At 34.7% G+C, this 22,708-nt stretch overlaps 1 protein-coding gene across 14 annotated transcripts in view; it reads right to left on the bottom strand.

Moving 5' to 3' along the window:
- LOC115623726 (TLD domain-containing protein 2) overlaps nucleotides 1-22,708 on the bottom strand; it is a 127,050-nt gene that overhangs the window by 87,322 nt on the left and 17,020 nt on the right. For 10 of the 14 annotated variants that reach the window (XM_030518209.1, XM_030518213.1, XM_030518215.1 and 7 more), the window contains exons 1-2: nucleotides 10,637-10,777; nucleotides 9,056-9,376 (exon numbers count right to left, since the gene is read on the bottom strand). The exons of 3 other annotated variants lie outside the window; for them this stretch is intronic. The gene's annotated coding sequence lies outside the window, so the exon portion shown is untranslated. Of the gene's footprint in view, nucleotides 1-8,995; nucleotides 9,015-9,055; nucleotides 9,377-10,636; nucleotides 10,778-22,708 lie in introns of those variants that run through there. One more of the 14 variants, XM_030518210.1, reaches the window with a different exon arrangement.

Here is a 22,708-nt window from a genome sequence, read left to right as displayed (position 1 = left end):
GGATCACACGCATTTCCTTTTAGGAACTGCCGCCATTCTCTAGGCTGTTGTGCAAAATTGTAAAAACATTGCATCAGCTTGCAGGCTCGGCTTGGCAAAAAAAGAAAAAAAAATTCTATTGAATAACATACTTCGACCAGCCTGTCGTTCGAGAGTCGTGTTTCGTGCCAATATAAGGGGGCGGCTTTATTAATAGCTTGACTTAGTTAACAACACATTATAAATAACGCAACTGGCCGCTTGTTGCCGTCCATTCAGTCATAAACTAACCAGTTTACACATGGCTAGTGCACTCCACTTAAATCGGCTTTAACGAGCGTAAAATATGGCCAACAGAGGGGGGAGGGGGCGTGCAGATCGAGTTGAAGCCGCACCTTAGGCGCAAAATCATTGAACTGAACTAAAGCGTTCGATAGCTTTAACAGTCCGGTAGTGATCGGATGCAGGCTAGGCGAGGTATTTACGGCTACAAGGCACTTAAATAACCCACACTACCCGGTACTACAGGTACTTAGTGAGCTTGAAAGTTGAAGGCAATCACCCGCATGTTAGGCGAGAATATGCAAAAACATTTTCAATGCCTTTTATCCAAACAAAACTATTAAATACAGTTTTCTAAAAAAATATAGGTATTCACTGTGTATGCTTACAAAGATTTGCAAAGAAGTCTGAATAAATAAGGTCTAATTGTAGGTGTCTTTGTTTAAAAACTATTAGGCACAATTAATACCAAATGTAATCTCTCAGTAATCTCAATGTGACCTGGATTTTCAAATTGATCTGAAGAATTAAGATCTAAGAAGATATCTTTGGAAGCAATCATATAATGGACCAAAGAAAAATCACATTGTTTGATTAAAGAACTAAATAGTGAAAGAGATTTAGATGAGATGAGATTTTTTTTGTAGATAAATATTACATAGATCGGAAAAGCATCACTAAAAGCCACAGCCATCTCTATTATAAAAGTAGTGATCTAAAAATTTGTTTCCGAAAATTGCTGAATGAAGCTTTAGATATATTATTAAAAACAATCACTGATAGGGTAAATACAATCTAAAATCGATAGCCCTACTTGCTATGCTTGGGGTAATAAGTTCTTCTTTTAAAAAATTGAGTCCAATTAAAATCGTTCGCGTTCAGATCTTCATCACTTGTGGTTGAAATTGTAAATTCTTGGCCCAAACTTGTGGGACATACTGTATTATATTTAATGGCTGTATTTAACTCTTTACGTACCTACTCGAGTGTACTTGACTTTTTGACTATACTCTTCAGGACATATCAATTTTGAAATGCATAGTATGTTTATAATTTGCACTTGCCATGAAAATCAAAACACTTGAGCATCTTTATCAATATTTGTATGAGTTCTACTTGACTTAATCAAATAGCTAGAGGTTAACTGAAAAAATGCATATAGGAAAGGTTCCTTATTAGATATATGTAAGCATTTCGCTTTTCAAGCTATAGTGTGTAATAGCTTGTTGCTATTATAGCATAAATATATGAGAAATCGGGTAAAAACTGTTGCCTTTAAAATAAGAAGATTTGCGAAAAACAAAGATGTCTACAAGTATATTGGGGAGAATGAACGACTTAACCAAACATTATATAAATAGAAGTGTCGCTTAGGTATATACAAATTGTATTGAATTTATTTTGTGAAATCCCAAATAACATTAAAAATATTTGTTACTGGAAGAATATAGATATTCTAAGAGCTTCTCTTAGAAATGCAATTTCCAACACTTCATAGCTGGAAAGTTCTTGCAACAATTCAACATTTATGAACACTGTTTAGGCGCCTGTATCGATCGGCAGCATCAATCATTTTTCTGCACTCATAACTATTAACAACTATTTGCCCATATTTATAAATTTCTGAACACTCAATACGACAACAAGTTTGGTTTTAAATTCATAAATTAAAGAATGCATTTAAATGGAATATAGATGTGTAATTGAAACCAGAACCAAATAAATAACTCAACAATGCTTGTTAATAATTCGCATGGAAATTGATAGTTCCGTTCAGTTTTGTTTCTGTCGCTGGTTTTTTTTTTTTTGTTGCCCCGAGGCTTACTAGCCGTTCTGTGTCACCTATAGAGACCGCTATATTGCGCTAATTTGGTTCCGTCTCCGTTTGTTTGCGCACTTGTAAGCAATATTTGTATTTATTATTCATTTATCTGGCAGTGCGGAACACAAAGTTGTCGATTGATTGAGTTTGATTGAGCGCGTTCGAAATACTTGTAGATGTGAGCCGAACTGGTTTGCCAACAATGGGGGTTTGTTGAATTGTGGCTGCGTTTTGCGTCGACCAACGACTTCCGCCATAATAGTAAAAACTTTTGTTTACAAACTGCGTACAATTTGTTGTTCATTGCATAGCTTTTAAATGTTATAAATTATTGTTGACAAAAGCCGTAAGCAACTCAGTTAACTGCGCGGTTGAAAGTACGTCGAATTCCAAGTCAGCTGCTCGACGGCATTCTTGGGGTGTTCATAGGCACAGGTTCATTCTATCAAACAAATTGACAAACACACACCTACCACATAGCCACAAATCGGCTCAGATGTCACGGTGACGGATTATGAAATTTTGTTGCCAAGCGCCCGCCTCGCAATTAAATCTTGCAGCTTCGTCGGCTTATTACGACATGTGTGCCTCTAAGGCGGATTTATAGAACTTTTTATGGACAGGCTAGTACATATTGTATAAATTAGACTGGCTCTTAAAAATAATTGATAACAATATAACAATATGTTGCCTAAAAGCAGGTAATAAGGTAGCATTGAGGTAGGTCATAAAGGCTATTAACATCTGGGTTTGCTGTTTCTGGCAATATCGTCTGCTTTTCTGTGTATCTTGCTGAGCAATTCTCTATTGATCGATATACTTAGTCTGTCCTGCCAGCATAAAAGCTTTCTTCTTTCCTATTATGGCCACATAATATACCCTTAATATTTCTAAGTTAACTAGAATTCATCTATGTATATTTGTAGATTCTCAATGAATACAAGTAATTTGAATAAGTTTCAAAGAAAGCATTTTGAATATTTTTATCAAATTAAAGTTAAATAAAAATATTGTAGTGTACAAGTGAAGATCAATAAAGAGATGAATAAATTATTTGCGGTATCTTCGTAGAATAACTATTTCTAAAGAAAGATAATAGAGTAATTTTATCAGATGAAGCCACAAAAATAGTTTATATCTCTAGTTTCATAAAAACACAGATAGATTAGAGCTATTATTTATAATATAATTAAAGTCGTCTTCGATAATAGATCTTATAAGGAGTTGCTGTAGATCACAAAATATAATAAATTTTATGTGTAAAGACAGCTAGCAGAATACTATTAAGGCTTAATCAAATATATGAATGATTATGGGCGCATCGACAAATGAAAAACTGTAATTTTAAGACTTGTACTATAGGGAGTAAAGGGAGGATTCTTCAAAAAAGGATAGGTACAAGTTTTTCAAACTTAAATCTCCAAAAATAAATGCCAAAGAAAATTGAAATGTAAATAATTTCACGTGAGAACCAGTCTAATATACTCGTACATACATATATCCCCACAACTATATATCGTACTTTAGTACCTATGAGTATATATTTCGCGTGACACGCGCTTTGCATAACAATTGAATCTGTTTCGTTAGTTGACAACCTTTTCGCTTGATCTGACTCTGACGCTGACGCACTTCATCGATGGGACAAGTTAGGGCGGTGGGTGTTAGTCAGCCCTCCCTGGAAGTGTTTTTTGTAAAGCATTCTGGAATTTTTTAATAGCTGATTGGCCACACGGCATACAAAGTATGGGGAATATTACTTATTGCTTCGATTGCTCGCACAGGCGCGTAACATTATTAATATTATGGGCCAATAAATTTAGCATATTTTCTCGTATTTTTTTTATTTTTTAAAATGCGCATCTCGTTTTAATAGAAAGTAGCTGCTTCTACTGACGTGATTTGGCCTTAGCTAAATGCCAAAATTTTTACTTGAAGTCCTCATATCCACAGAGCATCTATAATTAAGCATTGCACAAAATCATTGGAGTGTGGTGGCGGATTTTGCAATTAGCGCTCAGATTTGGCACCAAGTGGTTGAGTTCAAAATTTATATTTTGTAAATTTATTTAGGAAACACTAAAAACAACATTTGGTCAAGTTGTAAAATGTTTATTTATTTTTATATACATATTCTCGAGACAAGTGCATGTCTAAGTGCGATACTTGGAGGTTAAAAATAGTATAAGTACGCGAAATTAAATCATCACCGTCAACAATAAATCAATTGGGATCGGTCAGAGTTAGATTACTTTTTGTCTGTTGCACTCAGATATGATATACAATACTTGTAGATCTGTTGTGTATTTATTTATTTAATTATGATATTTTTTCACGCCAAGTTGAACCGCAAACAAATAACAAAAAGTCGGCAGATGGTTTCTTTTACAAATATGCGATTTGAATAAAAAGTGTGAAATGTTGGATGAGGTTCTTCAAAACGTTTGTGACAGACTTGGAGAGGAATTAAGAAATCCTGTCCAACCGTCAAACTGAGAATTTTTGAGCAATACTGATTTTTGATTTAATGAAGAATTATAGTAATATATATTATTTATAGTCTTGCCTGTAATTTCTTCTACATTTGTAAAATCTATAAGAGTTCAGAAATTTCTAAATTGTCTTCGCAGATTAATTTAAGTTCAATACTGAGGCGGCCTTAAGAAGCTTCTAAGCTGTTAGTTAATAACAAAAAGAACTTTTATTTTCTGTAGGCAACTGCGATCAACAACAAGCTGTCCTGAAATGTAACTGAGTGGCAAAATCTGCACAAAAGTGTATTCAATAGTCGATCACACAACTCAATAGAATTCGTTTATATTTTTGTTTATGTGTAGCGGGCGTAGCAAATGCAAACATATAAACTTAAGTATCAACAGAACTAACAAATAAATCAATTGAAATGTCTATTAAATATCAATTTCAATAGTTAAGTAGAATGTGTGGAAATTTATTATAAATACTGACAACCGTGCCATAACTCAAAAGATATTTATGTTTTACAGACGCCAACGACGACAAAGAGCCCGCAAAGCATTCTGCAGGGCATGACTATTAAAGTATTTAAGCACATACACATAAGTACATATACAAAGATACAAAGCAACATCAAGAAGATTCCTGTCGCTTTTGCTTCCTTATGGTTGCATTGCACGCACAGCGAGATGGAAAAAATGTAATGCTTTATAAAGTATGAAGATTCATTTAAATGTGCTGCGAACGCCCAGCGAACGCATGTCGTTGTCAGTCAAAATCAATGAACAGATACAAAAGTATCTACGCGTATTTATTTGAGTGTCTGTGCGGGTTGATGCGAGAGTACATGTGTCTGTGGATGCTCTGCTCTCTGTGCGTACATTTCCGTATTGATTTTAAACGTTATTAATGCATTTATTTTTTTTAATTTTTTTATAAATACTACTGAACAGAGCAGTTCACTGTTTGCAATCAGTCTTTAAGCTTTTAATGGATACATGCGGCACAGTTTCAAAAAGGAAAAACATTAAGGCAACGTCTGCAGTTAAGAATGAGAGATATTATAGGTGTATGCTGGAAATTTAAATTGTACGGCGTTTAATAAATTACTATGTAATATACGTTTTTGCGTTAAATTTGAGGTTTTGTTTGCCCTTCCTCTTGGCCTGAGAATATAAAACACAGTGAAACATCCTGATATCCTTAAAACATGTTAACCTAATTTGTTTATCTATTGTCACGTGGAGGGCATTTAAACCACTTTCATTTTTTGTTTCCACAATTAGAAGTTTACCTATCTAAACAACGAGAGAATAAACAACAACTTTGGGTGCTGACGCAAAATGAAAAAAAAAATATACTAGCGCAGCTAATCAAACTAAACAAATGATAAAATATGCAAAGAAACTAGGTATACGTCGTGTTGGGAGCACTAAAAAAAGCTTTTAAAAAAAGAGACATGATACGCATTCGTTGATAGGCATGTGCGACATTTTACGCATTTCGAAAGAACGCCGGCTATTTATAAAACATAAACAAAATAAAGACAACGGAGTCCATTCTTGATAATGTGATGCTCTTAACGGGTAGAAATATATAGTAAAACAAATTATTATTATTTTTTTTTTTTTTTTAAATCATAGAAATAAGAGGAAAAATATTACAAAACTGAAAACATCAGATTGTTTTTATTTAACACTATAAATATAGTTGTTTGTTCATTTATGGTGACCTGCATTCATTTTTACAAATTTTAAAAACTCAACACTAACAATTGTACCACATTTGTCGGAGAAGGGTTAAACAGAGCAGAGCGCACTTCACAGCACTTAACAGAGTAGCAGCAGAAGTAGAAGCAGCAACAACAGAAGAGGAGACGGTGGAGGCTGCTTCGGTTGGCCGCCAAACTGTCTGCATATTTGGGAGCGCAAAGAAGCGAGAGAGGAAGAGGCAAAGATTATGGCACTCATTTGCTCATATGCATAGATTTTAGCATTTAAGCATTTGTCAAAAAGTTTGAACAACTCTTTCTCTGTAAACACTTAAGGGCAACAACTTCAGTTGGAAACTGTCATAAAATGAACGATGAGGCTGAAGAAAACCAATTGTACATATGTTTGTACATATGCTGAGTGCGTGCTTAGAGCTTTGAAATACCGTTGATTTTTAATTCGTTTTTATGGCCCTACCATAGACAACAAACAGCAACAACTACGGCAGTGAAACTTGCGGCTGAACTTTTTTGTCTCGCTTGCTGCTGATGCGATGTATTTATACTCTGTACATGAAATGTACAAGAGTATATTAGGTTTGCGGGAGCTGAAAAATGTAACAGGCAGAAGGAGGCGTGGCAGACCCCACAAAGTATATATATTCTTGATCAGCATGACGAGACGAGTCGATCTAGCCCTGTCTGTCTGTCTGTCCGTCTGTCCGTCTGTCCGTCTGTCCGTCTGTCCGTCCGTATGAACACCTGGATCTCAGAGACTATAAGAGATAGAGACACCAAATTTTGCACGAAGATGCGTTATGTGTGTATTCTATACGAGTTTGTTTTATTTTTTTGATTTTCCCCCCCACTTCCCCCCTATGGGGGTTTTCCCGATTTTCCATTCGTATAATCGCCTATATCTCGGAGACTATAAGACCTAGGAACACCAAATTTTAGTCCCAGATGCCTTATGTGAATACGCAGAAAATGTATATTTTGGAATTCCCCTCCCTCCCCCCTCTACCCCGCAAATCGTAACTCCCGTAATTCTTGGAATTTCGAACTAAAATTTTGGAAATACCCCCAGTTAGTTATTATATGTCCGTATGCCAAATTTCATTATGATAGACCGATTTAACAAGAAGTTATAGCCATAAATATATTTGCTGATGCAGCGCTGCTGCAGCGCTGCTCAAGCGCTGCCCGCGGCTGTTGTTGATGTTGCTGTTTGGTTGACTGCGAAAATGCTTACACAGACACGAATTGATGCGCATAGGCATACATACACTCACACAGACGCAATTGCTATGTAAATGTGCAATTATACACCCTTTACGTGAGTTCGAATACCGAGAGAGGTAAAATCGATCAAATTTTTTTTTTTATTTTCTTAATTTTTTTTATTTTCTATAATTATTGTAAACATATGTACAGAGTATTTCAAAGTCGGGACACCCGACTTTAGCTTTTTTACTTGTTTTTTGTTGTTTTTGTTTTATTGTGCTGATGACCTTAAATTAGGCGTAGGTCTTTAGTTTACATACACACCAACACACACACACACACACGATAGCAAACATATGTATGTATGTGAAAAAGTAAGCGTTGCTTTTGTCATTGTTTGTGTTTTTGGCTTATGGTTGCCAAGCCAAGTTTGTTAAAACGTTGGCTCTGTTTCTTTATTATTATTATTATTATAGTTGTTGTTGCCTTTTGTTTTTGGTCAGCTGTTTTTCTTATTTTGCTTTGTTAACTGCCATTGGCCTTAAGTTGTAACAAATATATACATACATGCATGCATATAGTATGTATGAATGTTTATAAAAATATATTACAGACACACGCACGCATCTTCATCTGTATGCATGTGTTGGCCATTTGGAAGCCCTACATGGCCAGCGGCCAACTAGGAACCAAAAACAAGTAGAAACAAAAAACATAAGGCTCTTTAATGATCATAATTTTGTTTAGTTTTTCCCATAAAAGCGAATGTGTGTGTGTGTGTAATAAAAAAACCGCCATAGGGCAACTGCAAATGGGAGTCAACGATTGAGAGAGCGAGGAAGAGAAAGGCAGCACGCGGGCTATAACTTTATTCGAAGGGGAGAGGTCTCTCAAAATTGTTATTACACAATTAGTTCTTAAGGGCATGTAAAATGTTATTTGATTTAACGAATTGCTTTTAGTTTGAGGAGTTCTTTAAAAATAAGTGCAACTTGTTTTGAAAAATATAAAGAAACTGAAATTTAATGATGTGAATTTTCAAACTCCTTCAGATAAAAAGCACTAAGACGAATATACTCGTACATATCTTGGCTTATCGAATAATAAACAATACGAACTTATCAAAAATTATGGTGAAGCTTCCTCCGAGCTGGCCATATTTGCACGCATGCTGACTCACGTGTGTGTAACAATTTGCAGAGATTTTGTTTTATCGAAGCAAAGTTCAAAATGTTAACGATAAGCGGCCAGAGATAGGAAGTAACGACAAACTCTCAAGTGTCAGCTCTCAGATAAAAATTTGCCAAACAGCAGCATAAGATAAACACAAAAAAAAAACACCGTTAAATGCAGAAAAGAAAGATGGAAAAGCAAGAGCAACAGCACTGTTGTTGTTGTTGTTGCTACTTTTAAGAGATAAGGATAGCAATGAGAACGAAGGAGATGACAACAGTTGCAGTTTTTTCGGGCCTACAATAAAAAGAGCGAGCGCAAGCAATTACCTTTCGAATGCGAATTATGTAATTGATTTTGTTGTTGTTGTAATTTGCACACAAACACACCTTCTTTAGTTGTTTCTTATTCGCCAAAACGCTTGCCTTGCTGGTACTGGTTTGATTTATTTTGAATATCGGTTTTAATAATTTTTAGTTGTTGAATATTTTGATTTGTTATTTTTTCTCGCTGTATTAGTCACATTTCTAATGCATATATTTATTTAAATCTTTTGTAGCACTCGCGTTAATTGAATTCGGCACAAACACTCACGCACACGATTTTCAATTGTTGTTGAAATTCTTCAATATATTTCAATATTTATTTTGCAAACTTTTTTTCTTCCTAAACTCTGCACGTGGTAGAGTTTTTGAGATAAATGGCGCACACTGTAGAATATTTATATAAAGAACGAAATTAGCAAAATTCTGTTTGTTTCAAACAACATTTTTAACACATTCAGAAAAAAATTTAAATTTGATTTTTAAAACGGAACCTGTATAAAACGAAGCAGGAAATAAAATGTCAGAAAGATTGTAATGCCGATTTGAAGCAGGTAAAGAGAAATTTAAAACTGCAGAATTAATCAAAAGAGAGTTTAAGAGAATTTAAGATTTATTTTCGTGGCCTCAAGTCATAGAAACGGCGTAAGAATTAGGAAAGGAAAATCATATTTAAAAAATAAAAACAATTAAAAAAACAAGGTTTGATGCGTTCTAGTTGTTATGTGCTGCTGTTTTCTTGAATTAAAAAAAGATAAGTTAAATTAATCATAAGAATTTTAAATCTACAGTATTATTACGAATGACGTTTGTGAAATACAAATTACAATTAGAAATGTGTAAAGGTATTTTCTGATTTGGCTATAAAAATTTGATTGTAAAATGACTTTAAAGGTTGGTCAAAAACCACATTAAATTTATTACTTTGTATAGGTAATTAAAATTGGCCTCAATTGTTTAACATTAAAAACTTTAACAGGATTTACACATTAACATTGCATTAACATTTTTCTGTCCTCTGAATTCCAGAGCTGCACTTCCTTCTCAGCAGAAGTTATAAAATTTTGCGTCATAAATTACAATTTTTGTTGTTGTAATGTTTTAACACATTTTTAAATGTGTGAAATATTTTTATTACATTTATTGCCAATGTCAATAAACTTCTAAATTAAAATACAATTTCAAATGTTTGTCACTTGCTGTGTAATTGTGAGGCTTTTTTACCATTGCAATGTTTTATAAAATTTTATTGGTATGAACAAAATGCAATTTTGCGACACGTACTGAAATTGTTAAAAAGCGCTTTTTATTGTTATTATTTTTTCTTAAATTTTTTTGTCGTCAGACAGAAATTCGTTAAATATTCAGGCGATTGGCTTATAACGGCGCATTCATCACAAAGCAAGGCAAACAAACAGAGAAAGAGAGTGGAGAGATAAAAAAATGCAATTACATTTCAAAAAGGTTGTTTCAAATCGAAGACAACAACCACACAGCAACAGAAACAGCAGCAATGAAAACAACAACGAAAACGAAACGGGTACAATGCCGACGCCTCTGCGACAAATTAAAACAAAAAAACCACGCATTCGCCACACACAAATAAAAATTTAATGAAATTAATGTATTTTGAATGAAACAATTTACAGAATTTTTGCATGCAATTTTTTTCACGGAAGGAGTAGCACGCGCGCGCGTTTTCTGCCACACTTTATTGGTTTCTTTGCTTTTATGTTTATTGTCGATTTCGTTTAATCGGCTCGACGTTGGAGCCGCCTTGGGGCTTGCCTGCTTGCGTTCGTTGCAAATGAAAAACTTAAACTGATCGAAAATTTCTACGTGAATGTCTCAGAAAGTCGAATTGAACGCTGCTACGGCGCAGCGTCGTTAATACAGCAGCGACGGCAACGCGCTGTGCTGAGCGCCGACCCCAAAACCATGAGCGAGCGACGGTGTCCGCGGCAGCGCTATGTTAACGTCGACGCTCTTGTGTAAATTATGCTATTAATTGCGGCGCAGTCGCGGCTTTCGAGCCGCTGCGTCGGCGTTTGTTTGTTAGGCGCTGACGTCAACGTCAACGTACGCTCTCATGCTCTCTTGACGAACGCATAGCACAGCTGTGAACATGTGCGCTTTCCAGTGCTTGTTGTTGCTGTCTCGTGCGACGCTGCATTAAACTTGTTTGTTGCAAGCCGGTTTTGAGATCAGCTCAGAGAGTGAGAGAGAGAGAGAGAGAGAGAGGAAGAGAGGTCGTCTTGCTGCTAGATTTGTTTCCGTTGTGTGCAATGCTGTTAATTTAGCGATTTTAAATCTGACTTTTTTTTTTATAAAATGACAGCAGTTAAATAAAAAGGCGTGTGTTTTTTCCACATTCACAGGGTGTCGGTTGTATTTAAACATAGCAATACTGATACCCTAATGCTTTGGCATTTTAAATATATTACTCACTACACGCTATTCAATTTGTTTTTACTTTCAGTTATCTTTTTTTTGATTTATTTGCCTGTGTATTAACCTGCTTGTCGTCTATTTCAAATGAACATTTCTTAACCCGCACAAATTTGTGCCATTTAACAAGTAAGCTTTGAAAAGGAAAACCCAAAGACGTTTCTTGAGGCAGAAAACTATATTTTGGTATACAAATAATATATATTGTAATTAAATGAACATTATAAGCATTCTTGATATATTTGTGAAATTTGAATGTACATTAATTGCAAACAGTAGAAGGTAGTTATGTATTCTATATTGCGGACTCTACTGCTTTATTGAAAGATATTGTCAATAATTGTTTCAATTGAAGGTAAAAGATAAAGTGAATATTCAGATAATTTTTAAGGCTATTCGACTAAAACTGTTTTCTTTAGTTGCCTTTAGCTCTTTTTTTTGTAATTGAAAGCTGGCAGCACTGGTGGGCAGCTTTAAATTAGCAGCACATGCTTAGGTACATGTTGCGCGCGATCACACTAAACATGCTGCAAAGGTGTGTTGCTGGGGCTGTCAATTGTTGCACTTCTAATGCGCATGTGCAATGAACTTGTTTTCAATAATTAAAGAAAAAACAATAACAACAAATGTGGAAATACACATATATACACACACACGTGTGTAGTTTTATTCAATTCATTGTAGTTTTATTTATTTTTTATTTTTTGGAGGTTATTCAGTTCGTTGCAACAGAATTTGTAATTGCGTTTACATTACTCATACGGCGTATGTGACGGCGGCAAAGTAATTAACTACCCAGCACTATGCATGTGGCCGACGACTTCCTGCCCAATTCTCAAATGTAGGTCACACAGGGCTTGAATTGTGGGGCGAAAGTGAAGCCAATAAGTAAGGAAATCTGTTGCAAGGCCCCAGCTATCCAAATAAGGCAACGACTGCGAAGGTGAGCTGCATTTTTGCTGTTGTTTTTGTTTTCGTCTAGAATAGAATTTTCACCTCCCAACCTTCAGTTGAAATGTTGCACGACAATTGGTAATAGTTGTTGTCGCCACACACAAACATTTAAACATAAATGCCAGTGCTGTGCACGTGACAAAGAACGCAATTCGGGATTCACACACAAAGCATTAATTAAAAAGTAAGAAATATTGTAAAAATTCTAAGGATAAATGAGTAGGGTAAATATATATGTATGTTTAAAAATTCAGCTTAGTATGGGTAAAACAATGGGCCTCCTATATTTGTTTAAAATACATACAATTTTAAGGAATTTGACCCCATGAGGAAAAAGTATTCCTTTTCAAATAAGTTCTCATGATTGTTTTGTTTTCAATGTAGAACATTATAAGGAATAGAAATTCTGTTTTAATAAGTAAGCATAGTATCGAAGGAAGTACCTATTTCTCAACTTCATTAACATTTTGTTTCAAAATTAATACAGGGAAAGGAACTCTTTCTCTTGGGATAAGTAATCATAGTATCGAATTAAGTAATTGTTTCTCATTTCCATTAACAATTTATTTTCAATTGCCTCATGATGGTTCAAGAGTAATAAATAAATTCCCAATCCACAGAATTTTGTGAATTTTTTTAAAGTCGTGAGTTTCTTCATGAAATTTTCGGAGTTGTCACGAACACGCACGTAAGCCTTGACACACACCTCTAATAAATACATACGCCAGATGCTTTTGATTTTGTTTCTGCTTTACTTATAGGCATATTTATTTTTTTTACGACCAACTGTTTTCGCAGTTAAGCCTTGACGCTGCTTAAATAGAAATTATGTAAATTTCTGGGCAATTTTCCGTGCTTTTGCTTCTGTTTCTGCTTCTGTTTGCTTCCATCTTCATCCTTCGCTCGTCACAGAAACTGCAACATCATGTTGAACGCTCGTTCTGTGTTTTGGCTTCAATATAAAGTATTTAGCCTTCAGAAATTATTACTCAATCGATTAAATTGCACGAAAAATTTAAAAATGTAAATTTTATAATGTTGTGCCTTGGCTCTACGCAAAAAATGCAGTTGCTTGTTGCTTCGGGGCGAAACACCGTAGCTCGTGTTTAACAAAACTAGCGTTTATTGTTGAAGGCCAACAGTGTGTTGCATAATTGTATTTAGAGAAATAATTGATATACAAATAAAGAAACTGAGATTACTAAAGAAAGCACGCTTGCCAAATACAATTCTTCCATAGATTGTGATTTTCAAACTCCAGTACAAAAAGTTTTTATTAAGTTAACGTTTGTTAATTCTCTTCCACACGATATTTGATTAAAATGAGCAATCAGAAAAGCTTAGAGATATTGCACCTGCATATCAAATATATAGTAGGGCTCGGTCTTCCATATTATCAGCAATATTTGTTACCCAACTGCTTATAAAACAAAATACGAACCTACACATATAGTACTATATATTTTAAAGTGCTAATCTCCTTGGCTTACTTTTATTTTGTTTATTTTTTATTGTAAACAATGCTTTTGTTTACAGCCACAAAAATGCAAAGAGCTAAGGAAAATATAAATACATAAAAATAAAATGTGTTTTTTACACATAAAAATTTTGAAATATACAACCCATGTGGTAAGTATTTCATTCTATTCGTCACATGGCCCAACACTTTGAAAGCCAAATACTTTATGTTTTTTTTTTTTTTTTAGCTTTGAAGTGATTGTAAATGTTAATTTATAGATTTCCAATGATTGTTAGGCTAATTGCATGTGTTGTATATAACTAACTATGTTTGTACTCAGCATACTTGTATATCTACTTATGTGCTCAGCAATTTGCCAGATTCGCGGCTAAGCAATAAACGAATAATACAAGTATAGTATAGAGAGAGGAGCTCAACTTGCTTGCGGCATTCAACATTTTTATGGCCCGAAATTCAATTAACCAGCAGTAATCTAAGAAAAATATACTTAAATGTGAATAAGATCTGCATAGAAGCTAATTGCTATATATCGTAAATAGAGTCAATGTTTTTATAGCCTGTACCCAAAGGGTGAAAGGCTATACTAGTTTTGTGCGCATGTATGTAACACACAGAAGGAGGCGTGGCAGACCCCACAAAGTATATATATTCTTGATCAGGATGAGAAGCCGAGTCGATATAGCCTTGTCCGTCCGTCCGTCTGTCCGTCTGTCCGTCTGTCCGTCTGTCCGTATGAACGCAAGGATCTCAGAAAGTATAAGAGCTAGAATAACCAAACTTGGTTTCCATATTCTCCTAAGACCGAGAAAGTACGAGTTTGAGTTTTTTTTCGATGCACCCCCCCACTCCCCCGCAATTCATGTTTTTTCTTATAACTTCCGTAATTCTCGGAATTTTGAAATCAATTTTGGTAGGTACATCCAGTTAGTACTAATGTGTCCGTGTGCCAAATTTCATCATGATAGGTCAATTCTGAAGAAAGTTATAGCCATAAGTAAAATCGCTGCTCATGCGCTGCCTCTGTCGGCAGCGCTGCCCGCAGCTGTTGTTGTTGTTGCTGCTTTGGTTCAACTTTGTGCTGCATACATACACGCATATAAACACGCATAGGTACGTGATGTAAATGTATGCTGTTAAAACTAAACATAAACATATATTCTAATTTAATTTAATTAATTAATTCATTAATTTTTTTTAATAATTTAATTTTTTTTTTAATTTTTTTTTTTTTAATTTTTCTTTTTTTGTGGAGAGTACAGGCTATTTTACTGTCGGGCTTGCTCGACTGTAGCGTTCTATCTTGTTTTACTTTAGAGCGCAGCAACCGGTTTAGGCTGATTAGCAAATTTGTTGTTTAATATCAACCGAATATTTTTGTAACAGACTGCCAAATGGAAAGAATATACATTATTGGCGATAAATGGATTTTTTTATATTGATAAAACCAACTTATAATCGAACTCTAAAATGTTCCTTTCAGTACAAAACAGTAAAACTATCTTGAAGAACGTTATTGAAATCTTTGTAGAGCACGTCTTTATTTAAAGTAAAAAGCAACATCTTTTAAGGACTCTCTATGAATTGTTTATATTGTATTATATTTCCAATACCTTTAGATGATTTCTATTGCATAATTTTTCTCTTTTCCTGATCAATCTTTGCCATGTTTACATTAATTATGTAAAAAAATGTTAATAATTATCAATTTAGATTCAAAATTAAAAGACCAATAAAAAACCTATTCAATTTCCAGATTACAGAAGCCAGAGAGGGAATCCAATGATATCTTAATTAACGCGTTGTATAAACTATCAAGTATCTGAATTATAGCTCCCTAAATAAGATATCATAAATAGTAATTTAGGTGGCACTTGCTTGGAAAATATCGCCGTAATCGAGTTTCAATGTTAAAAGTCTATTCCGAGACTAAACGAGCACAGCACACAAAGGCAGAAAAATACAGTTTACATTTAATGCATTGATATTTCTAGACATACTTTTTTTTATTTATGTATAAAAACATGGGGTTTTTCCAATTTCGATTACTTTTTTAATTCGTGTTTTTTGTGTCACGCACCAACTCGCAACACGAAATACGAGCACACGACAGCACGCAGTGGCACAATGGGCCTGAACCAAGTATCCCTAGTAAGTTTGTAGACATTTTAGCTTTCGATGAAACCCAAAACGTCTTCATTTCAACATCACACCTAACACTAAACAATGTTTGCTTTCTCAATTATGAGCGACACGGTGATTGTTTTTTATTATTTAAATATTTATTTAGTTCAACTATTCAACTATTCAAGTATTTGATGTTTTGTCTAAAATTACTTATAGTGTAATAAGTATACTTATAACAAAGAAATAAGAATGGGCCCCATACGTGCCCTCCGCATACTTATTAATCAAAACTTATGGTATTCTCAAATCTTTTGCCAACTGCCGCATTTCCCAAGCAGGTGAACATTTTCCACGACATGCTGTTGAATATGCAAAGCCGCACAAAATGCTGCGTCGTGTTGAAAGAAATAAATAAAAAAGGCAGAAAAACTTGACAACAAAAAATAGCTCAGCGGCGCCTGGTCGGCCGAAAAAAAAATGTTGTTTTTTTTGCTTTTATAATTTTTTGTCGCGTGTCTGGCAAATGACGGAAGGTGCAAAAAAAAAGCTTTTCAGCTATGTTTTCCCTACTTTTTTTTTCCAGCTTCTGCTCATGCCGCTGCCGCTGCCGCTGCAGCTAAAAATAGCAAAGCAACAACAACAATAACACAACATTGATTGCAAGTTGTTGTTTGGCTTTGCTTTTTTATGCTCGGAGGCTGACGCTCACAAATGGCAGCCAACGGTGGTCCAATAATACAACAACGACAGCAACAGAAACAGCAACAGCAACAACAACAACAAATTGAAAGAAAAACCGGCTTGACAGGAAAACACAATTTTCGCTTAAATGAGGAAAAAATGCAAACAATTTTTGCAACACAGCACACAGACGGCAGGACGGACAGACGGGCAGGCGGGACGGAAGAAACGCGTTAATGGCAGACATTTGGAATTGGAATTGGAAGTAGGAAAAGTGTTTAATGCCGATTTGGGCATAAAGCTGACAAATTTGTGGAACGCAAGATGCGCCAAATTCGAGAAAATTGAACCAGTTTCCTAGAAACATATGATTTTTTGAAAAGAAGAGCCGTTTTTGAGGGCCATATACTTATACAGCTAAGACTGTTAGATTTTTTTGTGGTACCGAGAAATTGATTTCCATTAAAGCTGCCCCCAAATAAGTTTCGGTTTTAATTTGCAAAAGTATTTGATTTCGTAACCCTTTTTAAAAAAGGCAAACTTTAGCTCTTTAATTTTTACTTTTGCAAACAAATTACTTATTTTTTGTTGCTTAATTGCTGTTGCTTATGTTTTTGGTTTTTAATTTTCTTCCGTCTTCCTTTCCCTCAGTAAAAAGTGTGCTTTCCAAAAAGAAAACTCTTTTGAAGTAAAGATCAATTATCCATTAATGAGAGGACAGCTACTGTTGACCGCAAGAACTTTTTCTTTTGTTTATTTAACCAGAGGGCAGCCGTTAAAGGTATATCCTTTTTCTTGCTCTCATTTTAAATCTACAGCGATTTAAATTAGAGATTAATTTAAATTTCATTTAGCATCTACTGCCTTTGCTATTGAATGAACTATAGAAATGCATGTGAACATTCTTATTTAGATAGAGCTTCTTCTTCCAATGTGTTCCAATACGCTTTAAAATATTGTAGAGTCTTGTAAGCTTTTTCTACATCAGATTTAGATGTTATACGATTTTCAGTTTTAATACGAAAAATATTTGATTGTCTTAGAAGGCATTTTTGTCCACATCGGATTCTGGTGCGATCCGGAGAATATTTTTTTTTGGTTGCCCAATTGGACACGTTCAGTGACTTTGTCAGTTTTTAAAATTTCTTCAGCTTCACTTTCAATCTATTTGCCATAAATCATAAATATTTGTGCGCAATTTGTCTGCTGCACAAAAAAAAGCTATACTTGTATAGATATATAGTATACGAACACAAATCGACTTGAGCAAGCCAAGTGTATTTGTATATTTTTAGAATAATATTCCAAAAAGGTATCGATTGTTTGACGTCTCGGTTAAATTGATCAATTGTTTGCACTCAGCGATTTAAATTTGAATAAAAAGAGGAATTGTGCATACAAATAAACAGACATACAGAAAAATATGTATCTATATATTTATATGAGATTTCTAAATGTTTTGTTTACGCTTCGGCCGCTTGGCAGATTTTTAAATGAGTTTTTTATTTGCGTAGATTTCTGTGGGCACAGCCGCTCGATCAAAATCAACTTTTTTTCAATTAAACAATTGCAAACAGAAAATAATAGAAATGACAAAAAAAAAAACTTAAAGTATGATTTACAATTTTTGTGGGGTTGTCGCTAAGCTCGTTAGACGAGCTCCAGAATTGGCCGCGCAACGCAAGCATATATTTGTATATTAATTAATGGATTGGCCAGATCGAAAGGAAGTATATACAAGTACAATTACAGTACAATATATTGACAAACTATTGACAGTTGCGGGTGCGACTGCGTCTCGAGTGTGAAAAACATTTGTCATTAGGCGCGCTGTTCTATTCATTTATTATCGCACATTTGTTTTAATGGAAATTGTAAAACAACAACAAAATGCTGTTTTTGATTATGATGAATAATTTATTTACAATTCAGCTGCAATATATGGCACATAATTTATTTAAAAGCAACCTGCGATATTATCAACAGGCCATGCGACAGTTTGCACATTTCAGTTACATTTCAAATATATTATTTATATATATTTTATATTTATTTGTCAGCTGCCACATGGGGAGCCAACTATTGGGGTCAATGTCAGCGGCAGCTTGTTATGCAATAAAAGTAAATATTATTCATTTAATATTTAACTCTGTTCGCTTGGTTTGCCTGCCAAATGAGTCAAATATTAGGCGATCAATTATAGACTTAAACGAGCATGCAATAGAATTATTACAAATGGCCCATCATGGTATCACAAGACTTAAAAGATATATGGGTTGTTTATCTGATCGAAGCGATCGGTATTCAATTAAAATTTTCTTACAGTTCACAGATACGAATGAACGAACACGAATACGGTTCCCATTCCAATGGGTTCAATTGAAAGACGCACAAAATTTCTTTTGTGAATCATTTTCACGTGCGAAATGCGCATTTCCATAAATCAGCCAGTATAGCTATAGGTATGGTATCCATGTTTTGATTTTGATAATAAATATGTATATTATATTTCTAAAATATTACGAGCTGAAAAGCATATCCCTAGCAGCACTTGCTGTGTTTTAAATTGTTTATAATTGAAGTAATTACAATTATATAAATGAGAAAGAAGCTGCAAGGCTCGTGAGCCGGGAATGTTGTAGTATTAGGGTATTTGGGTTTTGCAGAATTTGCAGATGTAATAATGCTTGTTCTTGCTGGATTTTATCATGCTTCTAAAAGGTGGTTCCTTGTGTGTTTAGGGAGTGGCAGTGGGGATATGTGTTTATAAATAAGTTGGGATTTTATAGGATGTGGTCATTATTCTGGGAAATTAGAGGGTATTTAACTGCCTCTTTTGCTGAATTTTAAAATGGTCCAGAATCCAAATAAATGTTATACGAGGGTAGGGTAATGAGAATAAGTGTCTGGCTGGTAGACGGTAGTATTATAGATTTGAAAAGCGTTACTTATTGCAAACGGATTGCAGTACGAAATCGCTTCAAAAATTGCAACAGACTCCTGAAAAGTTCGAATTCATGAATAAATGCTCAAATTTAAATAACCTCACAAAAAATTTGCCTCCTTCTATGAATTTGTTATTTAAATATTAAACATTTATTACTAATTATTATTTGATTTGGTCGGTAGGATGACTGAATTAAACATCTTTGTGGTATTTCCTTCTATTAACCGTTTAGGATGAATATTTGGAGCTCTTCATTATTAGAAAACTGCAGTTAGTGTAGCTTGCAAAATAGGAAGATCGCTTAAATGAAGTATCTTGCATATTTTCTTTTATCTGTATTCTGTTGCATTTGCATGTTTGCAAAACTGACGTCACAAATTGGAATACGTGACTGCTGGCACATCACGTAGTATAGTGAAGGCGTCGTCAGATTATCAGAATCCTCCCCATCCCACTCCCTACTCCCCACACCCCCAAACAAACCAAAATGCAGGTTGCTCTCAATGCTGTCGCTATTGTTGTTGTCTATTTTTGAAGTAAAGTATTTTTGTTTGCTGACAAACAGACAGCGGGCAATCAAAGAGCATCACGAGACACAAACATCCCAATCATCCCATCCCACGCACGAATTCAAATACACTCGTATGTACAAAATAGTTGATATACTTGTATGTATGTACGACTGTCTGTCCCAAAACAAGGGCTGTAGGAAAAATTTAGAACATTGGAAAATTCTGTCTGTAAAGTTGCTGTTGTTGTTGTAGTTGTTGTTATTGGTGTCTTTTCTGTGGACGGCCGAGCAACGTAATTGAAATTTATTACGTTCTGCTTTCATTCGATTTCTGCTTCTTCCTCACACTCACACTCGCACCTTTTGTTGTGGACCGGACCGGATCGACCGGCCGCTTATCGGCGGCTGCCTTTTTGGCCAAAGCCAGCCAGCTGGGTCTTTTATTTTTTTCGCTTTCATTTCGCTTTGTCTTGAGGCTTATTTGGTGGCTAAGGTGGAAAGCATAAGCAAATAGAGTAGCTGTGATAAGAATGTGCCTTGTATTTATAATTGAAACGCCTGTTGTTGTTATTGTTGTTGCTGTTGTTGTGCCTGTTATCGTGCATATAATTAAATAGGAATTTGATTGCATTTGCATATACAGTCGGCACTCGCATAAAGGAAAGACCTATACTATCTAAGCATTAGCTGAAGAAATTATAATTATTTCTCGCTCGAGCCGAATCGAATTATTAGTTCTGTGCCATGCAGTAGAAAAGTTTAAGTTAAAATATTAAATCGCAATCCAAAAGAAAATGAAAGAGCAAAAACTGTGTAAGAAAAAGAAAGACAATAGCTGAATGTTTTGGCAGCCTCAACAACAAATAATTAAGCTAATTGTATAGCTATTATAAAATTGATTATAAAATGTAAGCACGCATAGAGACCATTACAACGTACTAAATCTGTTGGTTCAATAGCTTCAACTATAAATAATACATTTAGATGCCCGCCAAAAAAGGCAAAACAACATTATGATAATTTTATTAATTAAACATTTTTGTTGTTCCCGAAGAAATGTGCATTATATTTTTTTCATTTTCTTCTATATTGCGGGATCAGAAATTACATTCATAAATGAAATAATTAATCGTCAAGTTTATTTAACACATTTAATGATTATCCACCAGGGACAGTTTTAAATAAAAACACTCTGCTAATACAAAAAAAATTTACTTCATAAGCTTAGTCTCAAATTTTCAGTCAATACTGATACGCTTCTTGATTTCATTCAGAAAATTGTTGAACATTTTAAAATGGAACCTAATCACGAACTTTCTCTGTATTTACTGTACCGTGTGTTCTTATCAGTCACGAGCAGGGAGTTTTTTCTTGTTTATTTGGCCAGAATGGAAACTAACGGCCACACAGCATTGAAATTTGTGATAAGTGTTCGATAAATGTATTTCCATAGAACCTTAAGGCGCAGAAGCGATAGAGCCGAATTGGTTAACACTAGCTGGTTAAAGTTTAAACTGGTTGGCATGAAGCGTTCAGATAGTCGTAGCCTTGCTGCGGGCATTGTTCAATTGAATGATTGCTCACAAATACGAGTGCAAGTAGCATAAATGAATAGCTACAAGTAGATTGATGTGAGCTGCTCAGCTTAGCCAGGTTGCTGGCCTAAGGTCAACAGTGAGCTTTTTCTATGGCTAACATAAGTGTGCGTCTGTCAATATACGAGTCTATCAGTCACAATATAGCCACGCCTTGTGCCAAACTAATAGAGCTGTTTGCGTAGACATTTTGCTGTCTGGCTGTCTGCCATAAACAGCAGCAACAGCTGAATCTACAACAGATACATAGCTCGGGCATGTGACAGTCACTGATACTTGCTTGTATACCCATACCCATCCATATCCTTGTCCGTCTGTCAAATGGTTGGCTAAATTGTTACACTTTGTGTTAATATCATATGTTTAAACTAATTTGAAAAGCAATAAATTTGTAAAACAAATCATAATGCAGTTTTTGATCTTGCTGTGCCGATTGCTCGCAAGGACAGCAACAATAATGAAAATAGTCAATAGTTAGATCAAATATGGCTGATACACACTCCATTGGGGAAATGCGAACCGAACACACGCTGCTCACGATGCTTAGTGTGTTCTAATAAACTATAATGATAGGTAATTATTGTGATATACGAGTCTGTATGAATAAACTAACACACTCAATGTCAAGTGGATGTTGGCATTGAAGTGAACTGTTTTCGAAAGGGTTGGGAAAACGTGGATGCTGTCCGATGGGGTTAGTAAGTTTGATTGAAAGAAAGGTTAAGGTTGGGCAATTAATATAGAAAGTGGTTAAGAGGTTCATTTATTTTATTGTACTCTAAGAAAAACTGTATTCCCCTTTTAAAAATCACAGTTTTATATTGAAATATAGGCACTTTTCAATGTCTACTTTAATTGAACGACAAATTTGTGTCCAAAATACTTTGCATACTTTGCCGTAGCTTTAATCTAAATACACCATAAATGCATAACCTACAAGCTTTAGGTACTTCTTGGATGATTTATTTATAGCGTACCC

This window comes from Scaptodrosophila lebanonensis, unplaced genomic scaffold, assembly GCF_003285725.1.
Source record: "Scaptodrosophila lebanonensis strain 11010-0011.00,11010-0021.00 unplaced genomic scaffold, SlebRS2 tig00000053-arrow-pilon, whole genome shotgun sequence".
Classification (NCBI taxonomy): domain Eukaryota; kingdom Metazoa; phylum Arthropoda; class Insecta; order Diptera; family Drosophilidae; genus Scaptodrosophila; species Scaptodrosophila lebanonensis.
Note: the sequence above shows the minus strand (reverse complement) of the source record. Positions and strands in the feature narration are given on the sequence as shown.